Source organism: Miniopterus schreibersii (genome assembly GCF_964146895.1).
Source record: "Miniopterus schreibersii genome assembly, chromosome: 1".
Taxonomy (NCBI): Eukaryota; Metazoa; Chordata; class Mammalia; order Chiroptera; family Miniopteridae; genus Miniopterus; species Miniopterus schreibersii.
In genome coordinates this window covers 177538627-177548488 of record NC_138101.1, presented here as the reverse complement: position 1 = coordinate 177548488, position 9862 = coordinate 177538627, and the positions used below count along the sequence as shown (strand labels likewise).

Below are 9862 nucleotides of genomic sequence, written 5' to 3'. Positions count from 1 at the left end.
TTTTAAATAACCTCTGGGTCAAAGAAGACAATGCAAAATATATTTAAAATAATTTTTTAGTGAATGAAAATGAAGGCATAATATATCAAAGTTTATGTGATGCTGCTAAAGCTGAGTGTAAGTAGAATTTTAAAACTCTTATTTAATACATATTTATTGAGGTATAGTTTACATAGTATAAAATTCATCTATTTTAGGTGTATGATTCAATTATTGTAAGTAAATTTACAGAATCATGCAACCATCACCACAATCTGGATTATCTTCCTAGGGTCCCTCAGAAACTACTGTTACTTTGCAACTGCAATGAAGTTACAATTGTCAAGTTCTTACCTATACAACCAGCTCAACATTGTAAAAATTGAGGTATAATTCAGAGAGCATGAAAATCACCATTTTAAAGTGCCCAATTCAGTGTTTTGTTTTCCTTTTACTATATTTACTATGTTGTGCAACAATCACCACTAATTCCAGAACATTTCCATCACCCAAAAGAGAAATCCACATCTATTATTCCCTGGAAACCATTAATCTACATTCTGTTTCTTTGAATTAGCCTATTCTGGACATTTCATATAAATGGAATCTTACACTATGTGGCCTTTTGTGCCTTGCTTCTTTCATTTAGAATTCAGTTGGTAATTTAAAGTTTTAAAAGTTTGTATTGGACAAGGAGGAAGATCCATTTTTGACAATAGGGATAGAATAGTCTTTTTAACTGATGGCATTGAGACAAATGGATATTCATATGCAAAAGAATGAAGTTGGACCCCTACCTCACACTATATACCAAAAGTAACTCAAAATGGATCAAAGACCTAAATATTAAGAGCTAAAAGTAAAGAACTAAAATGTTAAGAACTAAAACTCTTAGATTAAAACGTAAGTGTAAATCTTTGTGACCTTGGACTAGGCAATGGTATTTTTTAGCTATAACACCAAAACACAAGCAACAAAATAAAAAACCAAATTCAACATCATTAAAAACATTTGTGCATCAAAGGGTACTATCAATAAAGTGAAAATTCAATCCACAGAATGGGAAAAATATTTGCAAATCACATATATGATAAGGGACTTGTATCCAAAATATATAAAGAACTCTTACAATGAAACAATAAAAAGATTAAGCACCCCAAATATTTAAAATATGCAAAGGATTTGAATAGACATTTCTCCAAAGAGGATATTCAAAAGACCAATAAATACATAAAAGACCCACAACATTTTTAGTCATTAGGAAAATGCAAATCAAAATCAAATGAGAGTGCCTTTGGGAATCTTGGATCTGACTATTGCTTCAACAGTGTTTGGATGGAACAGACCCAGGGGCACCCCTTCTTCCAGCCTCTGACCACCCTCCAACCTCTTTCTAGTCACTACCTTCCGAACCACCTCAGCCATCCTCAGCCTCTGACACCAGCCAACACTGTTTTTTTATCTTAACTCCTTATTGGTGAACCACCATGAACTCCCAAATTCATCAGAATTACACCACCGAGGTGCAGGCTGCCATCAACCGCCTGGCCAACCTGCCTCTGCGGGCCCCCACACCTACCTCTCTCTGGGCTTCTATTTTGACCATGATGATGTGGCCCTGGAGGGCTTGGGCCACTTCTTTCGAGAGTTGGCAGAGAAGAAGCTTGAGGGTGCTGAGCTTCTCTTAAAGATGAAAAACCAGTGTGATGGCTCCATTCTCTTCTAGGCCGTGCTGAAGCCTTTCCAAGGTGAGTGGGGTAAAACTCAGGACGCCATGGAAGCCGCCATGGCCTTGGAGAGGATCCTGAGCCAGGCCCCTCTGGATCTGCTTGCCCGCACAGACCCTCATCTCCGTGACTTTCTGCAGAGTCACTTCCTGGAGGTGAAACTCATCAAGAAGACGGGCGACACCTGCCTCACCTCCACAGCTGGCGGCCCCCAGGCCGGGCTGGGTGAGTATCTCTTTGAAAGGCTCCCCCTCAAGCAGGACTAGGAGCCTTTGGGGCCCAGAGGACTTTGAGGTGCCCTTCTGCATTCCCCTGGTGTATAGCTTTTGCCTGAGCCTCTCCCTAAAACCACTAGCCATTCTTTTAACCACCCTGGAGCCCTCTCCCATGCATTGGATCAAATAGAAACAATAAAATTTTTAGCAGAAAAAAATAAAATAAAATGAGATTTCACATCACATCTACTACTATGGCTATAATAAAAAAGACAGACAATAACAAATGTTGTAAGAATGTAAAGAGATTGGAACCCTCCTATATTACTGTTGGGAATGTAAAATGGTTCAGCTGCTTTAGAAAACAATTAGACAGTCCTCAAAAAGTTAAACATAGTTACCATATGACCCAGCAATTCCCCTCCTAGATACGTACCCAAAATCTACACACACATCTGTACATGACTGTTCATAGCAGTATTATTCATATTAGCTAAAAAGTAGAAATAGCCCAAATGTGTATCAACTGATAAGTGGATAAACACAATGTAGGATATCCATACAATGGAATATTACTCAGCCATAAAAAGGAATGAAATTCTCATACATGCTACAACATGGGTGAATCTTGAGAACATTATTTTAAGTGAAAGAAGCCAGACACAAAAGGTTACATACTGTGTAATTCCATTTATACAAATGTCCAGAACAGGCGAATCCATAGAGACACAAAGTAAATGAGTGGTTACCAGGGCCTGGAAAGAGGGAGGAATGGGGAGTGACTGCTAATGGAAGTAGGATTTCCTTCTGGGGTAATGAAAATATTCCAAATTAGATAGTAGTGATGCTAACACAACCTTGTGCCTTTACTAAAAACTACTGAATTATAAACTTTAAAATGGCCAAATGTATGGTATGTGAATTAAAAAAATAAGGATCTGACAGAAATGACTTTATGCCCAGTATTGACAACTGATAAAGGCTTAATGTGCCACTCTTCTCAGGAATATCTGACTTAACTCCGGCCCTTCCCCCAAAGGCGACATAATCTTATTTTCTCATAGAGTCTAGCTCCTAGGACTATGGATTTTATTCTCATCTGGGGCTGCTACTGGGCTGCCTCCAAAGCCTGTCTTATAACAGACAGTGCAGGTGGAGTTTGTATTTTAAGGTCTAGGCTAACTTTCTTGCAGTATGAATGTTTTAAAATTGTTGCTCATGTGCTCCCATAGCCAGGCTCAATCGAAAGGATAGAAGATGATGGTGAGGCACTTCACAGTTTACAAGAAGCATTTTCATATTCAACACTCTTTTCACTTAAGCATTAAATTTAAATTGGGCATTATGACTGGCCACCCAGTGGCAGGCCCTGAATTCTAGCCCCAATTTCTCTGACTCCAAAAATCTAGTTTTTCTTTGAGGAACTGAAATGCAGTTTTGAACAGGTCCTGGAGAAAAGGCCTTCCATCTAGCCCTCCAAGGATATCACGCAGGTTCTTTGGCATTTGAACAATGAGAATATTACAAAGGTCTGCATTACAGGGAATGACCCCCGTATTAGTCATAGGCCTGCCCAGAGGTTTGTCTTGGTCCAGTATGCTCACCTCCTTGACCATGCTGTTGTGCATCCATTTTCACTCCAGCGAGACAATGTACACCCACAACATGCACAGGCACACTCACACACACACACACACACACACACACACACACTCACTCTTCTTTAGGGCTGGGAATTGAGTCACTTGTCTGCTTTGCCTCAGCAGTGCTGCGACCAGGGCTGAGCTCACACTTGCATTTTTTTTCTTTTAAAAAATTGTCGTAAAATATAAAGAACATAAAAGTACCATTCTAACCAGTCTTAAGTGTATAATTCTGTGAAGCCGAGTATATTCCCATTGTCCACCATTGTCTCCAGAACTTTTTCTTCCCAAACTGAAACTCCGTATCCATTAAACACTAACTCCCCCTTTCTCCCTGATCAGTCCCTGGCAACCACCAGTCTACTTTCTGTCTATGAATCTGACTACTTTAAGTACCTCATAGAAGCAGAATCATCTCATAGAAGCAGAATTATATAAGAATGGTCCTTTAGCAGTTGTATTTCTTTTCTCTTCTCCTTTTAAAAAAATATATCTTTATTGATTTCAGAGAGAGGAAGGGAGAGGGAGAGAGAGATAGAAACATCAATGATGAGAGAGTCATTGATCGGCTGCCTCCTGCATGCCCCCGATTGGGGATCGAGCCCGTAACCCGGGCATGTGCCCTGACCGGGAATTGAACCGTGATCTCCTGGATCCTAGGTCGATGCTCAACCGCTGAGACACGCCTGGCCGGGCAGCAGTTGTATTTCTTGATGGCACAGGGTCACCTGGTTCCAGAGCTGGCCCTTGGGACTGGGTGTTTGGTGGGGTAACCAGCCCAGGAGGAGTGATAGGAGAGTCCAGAGCACAAAGCCAGCCCGTCAGAATCTGGGGGGCTTTCTCATCCCAACGACAGCTGGAAATTCTTTCTGCTCTCCTGCAAGCCGGGTGTTACCAACAGGCGACTTTTCGAGCCCAATCCCAAACACAGGAATTCTCCCCTCGTCAGCCTGTCTCCGGGGCCCCAGGGAGACAGCTGGACTTCCCACGCGAGCAAGAACATTCAGCTGCAAGTGCCCTGCCCCAGGTCAGCCTGCTCCGGCTTACCCGCGAGGAGAGCAGGAGCTCCTCCAGAGAAATGGCTGCTTTTCTCTTCCAAGTGACACAGAACGGAGTCGCGGGACTTGCAGAGCTTGCATTGCTGCTACTAGCAGCAGCTGAGGCAATGGATGCCATCTCGGGATGGCCTCACAGCTGGATTGACCGAGTTCTCTGAAGTTCACCGCGAGGGTTTGAATCTCATGCTTGATCTTTCCACTGGCTTTTGTGGAGTTGAATGAATCATTCCTTATTACTGAAAGAGGATCTTTCCCCGTATTTGGAAGCAAGGAGACCTGAAAGTGAAGGTGGCTCTAATAGGCTCTGCGAGATCCAGGCCAGCTCTGGTGGTGGAGGGCTGGGGGCGTTCTGTGTGGGCGCCCAGGCGCAAAGACTATGGAAACCTTCGCCAAGTGAAAAGCTGTTTTCTCCAATTCCCCCATGAAACCTCCTGTGTGATTACCCAGTGTGGACAGGAATAAAGACAGGTGGTGTCCTATTTAAGTTTTACAAAACACACCAATTTGTTTATTTTTATGTGGAACATTTCCTCCCAGGAGCTACGAGCCTTACCAGGCTTCAGAAATCCTCCTACAATAAGACAATGTTGTGAGGAGGTAGGAGAAGCCCTGGGCACCTCTGCAGAGGAGCCAGCTGGAGGAAAGATGTATCACAGTGTTGAGGGTGGGAGCGGCTGGGAGGGGATTTAGGGAAGAGGAAAGAGATTTTCACTGGAGACGTTGTAAGACGATAACATCCTTTGCTGAAAAAGGCGAGGAAGCAATTTCCCTGCAGGTTCAAAAACCAGAAATTAGACTCGCTGTTTGAAATTCAGTATAGACCTGGGGGTAGTGTTAGAAAAATAGGCTGGTGACTCCTGGCTGCTCGTCCGAGGCCTCTCTGTTTGGATTCTAGCCCGCCCAGTTTGTAGGAGGAAGAGAAGACTGAGGACCTTGGGCACAGTGTGGAGGGCACGTGTAGTCAGGCACTGGGCAACTGAGCTTTGAATTCCAGATCTCCCAAGAACTGCACCAGGAACCAGAAAACTAGGTCTGGAATGCGATTCTGCCGCTGCCTAGCATATAAGATGTGGGACCACTCTGGCCACAGTTTTATCATCTGTGAAATGAGGGAATAGGACCAGATTCAAATGTAACAAACTCTACTAAGTATGTGTAGGCCAAAAAGTTGAATAAAGAACTGTTCTTTGGTCTGTAGGACCATACAACCAGGGTGATCACACACACACACACACACACACACACACACACACACACACACACACACAGACACACACACTTTTGGACACAGTTGTAAAAAGAAACAAACACTGCTCTAAGGGAGACTGGGGAAGGGGAGATTGATTCTACCTTTGGAAGGGATATAAAAAATAGTGCCAAGGAAAATTCTGCAGGCTTCCAGAGGCTAATTGGATGTGCGAGGGAGAAGATGGGGGTGAAGGCAATTCTGAGGGCATTGAGCCTGGGCAATGGGGAGGGTGGAGATTCATTAACAGAGACAGGCAAGCTAAAAAGAGAGAGGGGTTTAGAGAGGAGATGATCAATTTAGTTTTGTGCAGAAAGACTTTTGGATGTGTGTAGGGAATCTGTACAGAGATGGCCAGCAGGCAGGTGGAATGGTGGCAATTTCAGCAGCTGGAGATTTGGGGCTCATGGAAGTAGTGGTTGAACGTGGTGGATGAGAGAGAGCATGTGAGAGGAGAGCCTGGCAGGGAAGAGGAGCGGGTGACAAGCTCTGGAGAGGAAAATGTACGCCCGGCGGGAAGTAATCAGGAGAGCCCCAGGAAGGAGCCCGAGCGGTGGGTGGGGCCGAGCCCTGTGAGGAGCAGCCGTGGGGCTGGCTCCCCAGCTCCCGTTGGGAGGGAGGCCTGGGAAATGGCCTTAGCAGCAGCCAGGCTCAAGGGCCTGAGGAGAGGAAATCAAGGCAGCAGGTGTAAGGGGCCTTATAAAGAAGCTTGTAGTAAAGGCCATGTGAGCAGGAAGACAGTGACCGAGAGAAGGCGGGGCCAGCCGAAGCCATTTTAGGATAAGAGTGACACAACCATGCTTTGGGGCCTTGCTTCTGGAACGTGATGTGTATTCAGGTCGCAGGGAACCCTGATCCAGCAGGGAGGATGTGGGATGACCTGGCACGGGAGAGACGGTGCCACCAACACCACCTTGGACCCAGGTAAGTAAGTGAGGTTTGCAAAGGAGTCGGGGATGTCCGCTGCTCTCAGACCAGAGGAGGGAAGCACAGGGGTGATGGGAATGATCTGTGGGGTGGGGGAAAGGAGAGATAAGGGAGTCCCTGGGGAAAGGTCTGGGCCTTCTTGGTCAGGTGGGTGGGGAGAGATGTGCAGATAGAAGGTAGAGGTGGGGAGCTGGGGGTTCTGAGGAGAGGGGAAGCCTCAGGGACAGTGGTTGGGCTGAGTTGCCGGCCTGAGAGGAGAGGACTCAGGTGAGTTTGCAGCCAGTGTGGTGGCTGTGCCCCTGGATGCTACAGAGTGAGTGGGCAGTGATCCTGTTGGGGCCCATCAGGGGCTGAGGGGCCCAAAGGTGCAGGTGTGAACTTGGTCCAAAGAGAAGCTCCTAAAAGGACATGGGGTGGGGGGTGGGCACAAGAGCCAGGGTGAGAGAGGAGGGCAGGAGAAAGGAAGAGGCCAGGGGAGGAGAGCTCCTGGGGGGTCTGGGGGGCCAGGTGGGCAAGGGGCTGAGACAGAACAGAGTGGAGGGCCGCGGAGGCCTGGAGGAGGGGCCCCAGCATGGAGGGGCTGGTCTGGTCTCCTGACAGTGCAGCAAGTGACTGGGAGGAACCAGGGCGCCCAACGGCACCAGTAGAGCCCAAGGCCTGGCTGGGAGAATTGTTGTGGAATCTTCTACTCATTAGCAACAGTACCTGTTGGAAGCCAGGATGGCTCCCAGAGGCAGAGGGGGCCTGCGCTGTTCTCCTTCACTTAACCTCCACTGCTCGAGGCTCCTTGAGGGAGGCCCTGGGCAGCGGTGCTGAAGCTGAGTTTCACGCCTTTGGACTATGACATGGAGAGGAGGGCATGAGGACAGGTGCCTCCTTCAGCTGCTTACCCGCCACCCTGCAGCCTGCTCAAGGTCACTCTGTGGTCACCCCAGCTACCTGCAGCTCCTCTCCCAGGCCAGGGAGGTTAACACCCCATTCTGAGGTCAAGCCCTTAGGCACTGAGAGTCCAGCAGTTCCCACTTCCCCAGCCCTTAGAAACCTACCCCCGCCCCCCCCCCCCCCCCCCCCGCAACTGCAGAGCCCGTTTGGAAGCAGGTGAGTGTCCCCCGCACACCCCTGAGCTAGGGGACTCTGCTAGGGAAGGAGGACAGGCCACGGGCACTTCCTGTCTCAGGAGGACAAGCCAAGAGCGCGGCTGGACGTCCGCTCTCAGTTTGTTCGGCGCAGTTTGATTCTTTCTCTCCCGGGGGGGGCTCCGGCTCGGAGTTGTTTGCTCTTCATCGGCAGTTCATGGAAACGCTGTGTCTGGGGAGGAAAGAGGAGAGGGAACTCTCAGATGCTGTGCTGGTGCCCAGCCATGCCCCGGGTGGCCGCCATGGGCACATGCCCACGCCCAACCCTCAGGCCTGCGGCCGTCAGATGGCCCCTTGTGGTGTCCTGTCTAGGCCCCTGGGACCACCGACCTCATACCACCCCCTTGCCAGCAACTACCCTTCAAATTAGAGCCTTCCTTTCTTCATTCCCCCCACGAAGGCCTGAGATTTCTGTGTCTTTCAGCCCAGCCCTTCTTGCCTATGGAGGTCTTTGCAAGAAAGGGGCAGCAAGGAGGGTGGCTGGCCTTCCTCCGGCCTTGTCGTGCCTGGACAACCCTTCCAGGACAATCTCTACAGCTGCTCCTGCGTAGCCAGCCCTGCTCGCTCTCCCCAGCACCATATGGGACAGCCTCTGGCCCTTCCTGGTGGATGCCTCCTCCACATCTGTCCTGTCTGTCTGTCCCTGTGCTCCTTATTCCTTCCCTGTGCCCTTGGTTATTTGTCCACAGAGGGGGAGGGAAATTGTGAAGGATTTGTGCAGAGACCCTGGGCAGAAGAAGATAAATGGAATTTGCAATAAATCCAGGAGCAAAGTTGTAACTTGACTTAAAAACAAACAAAAGGGCCAGAACTGCACTTAAGCTCAGCAGAAGCTCATCTCTCAGTGTAAACAAAGCAGGGCAGACGTGGGCTGAGGAGCCTCGCTCTGGCCAGGGACAGCCAGAGAGGGAGGGGTCTGGAGCAGGCTGGCCGCCCACTTCCTCTGGAAGGGATGGGTTGTGGGGAAGGTCTCTGTGGCCTTGTTAAAGGAGAAAGAAGATGCTGGCAGTGCTATTGTTTGTCATTCATTTTTCCATTTTAAAAGACACTGTCAGGGTTGGGACCAGAGGGTTGTTCGGGGGAAGTGCTTTCTTCGCCTGTTAGTGGGGCTGGGGCTGGGCAGATAGAAGCTTGGAGCAGAGAAGGGCGTGAGTGCTGGGCATGAGCTCCCAAGGCCTCAGCCTTCCCTGGAACTGGAACTTCAGGGAGTTCACCTGGCCTCTCAGCTGCTTGCAGGGGCAGGGTGCGCCACACTGGTCTTCCTCAGACATGGCTTGCTCAGCACGGCCTTGGAGGGGTCCCTCTTGCTGGAATCACCATGCCTCACCTGGAAGTACTGGGCTGTAATTAACACAATTACAGTGCCTTGCCTTTACGTATAATTTTAAAGAGCTTCCACACAGGTCCTCTGAGGCGGAACAGATAGCATCTGCATTTTATGGGCAGGAAAACTGGCACAGAGAGGTAAAGAGACCTATCCAAGGTCACACAGCAAATCAGCAGTTGACCTAGGTCAATGCAGTGGTAAAGGTGGGTTTTGTGGTACAGTTCCCATTCAGTTAATGATGAGCTGTTGTGGTCTCGGGTGAGTTATTTTATTTCTCTGAGCACAAGCTTTCCTCTGTAAGATGCAATTCCTTTCAAAGTTTAAACAGATTGGCTGCCACCCCTTCTTAAATCTCTGTGGCTCGGCTTTTTTCATCCTCACCTGAAGATAGGTTTTTTAAAGACTGATTTTTGAGAGAGAGGAAGAGAGAGAGAGAAACATCAAGGAGTGTACAAAGCCGCAGTTTAAACATGGCACATCTTTCCGGAGCCTCATTTCTACACGTGGATGTCTCTGGAGGGAACAAAACTGGTCTTTTAAAAAAAACCTATAAAACGAGATGGCTGTGCCACAGAAGATGCAAAATTCACACCTTACAAGTCAA

The 9862-nt window shown here is 48.1% G+C and overlaps 1 pseudogene across 1 annotated transcript; it reads left to right on the top strand.

Annotated features, from left to right (window-relative positions):
- The first annotated feature begins 1301 nt into the window (after positions 1-1301).
- On the top strand, positions 1302-2322 carry LOC308559482 (ferritin light chain pseudogene; annotated as a pseudogene). The gene has a single exon. The product of its transcript is annotated as a ferritin light chain pseudogene (transcript).
- Positions 2323-9862: the final 7540 nt, after the last annotated feature.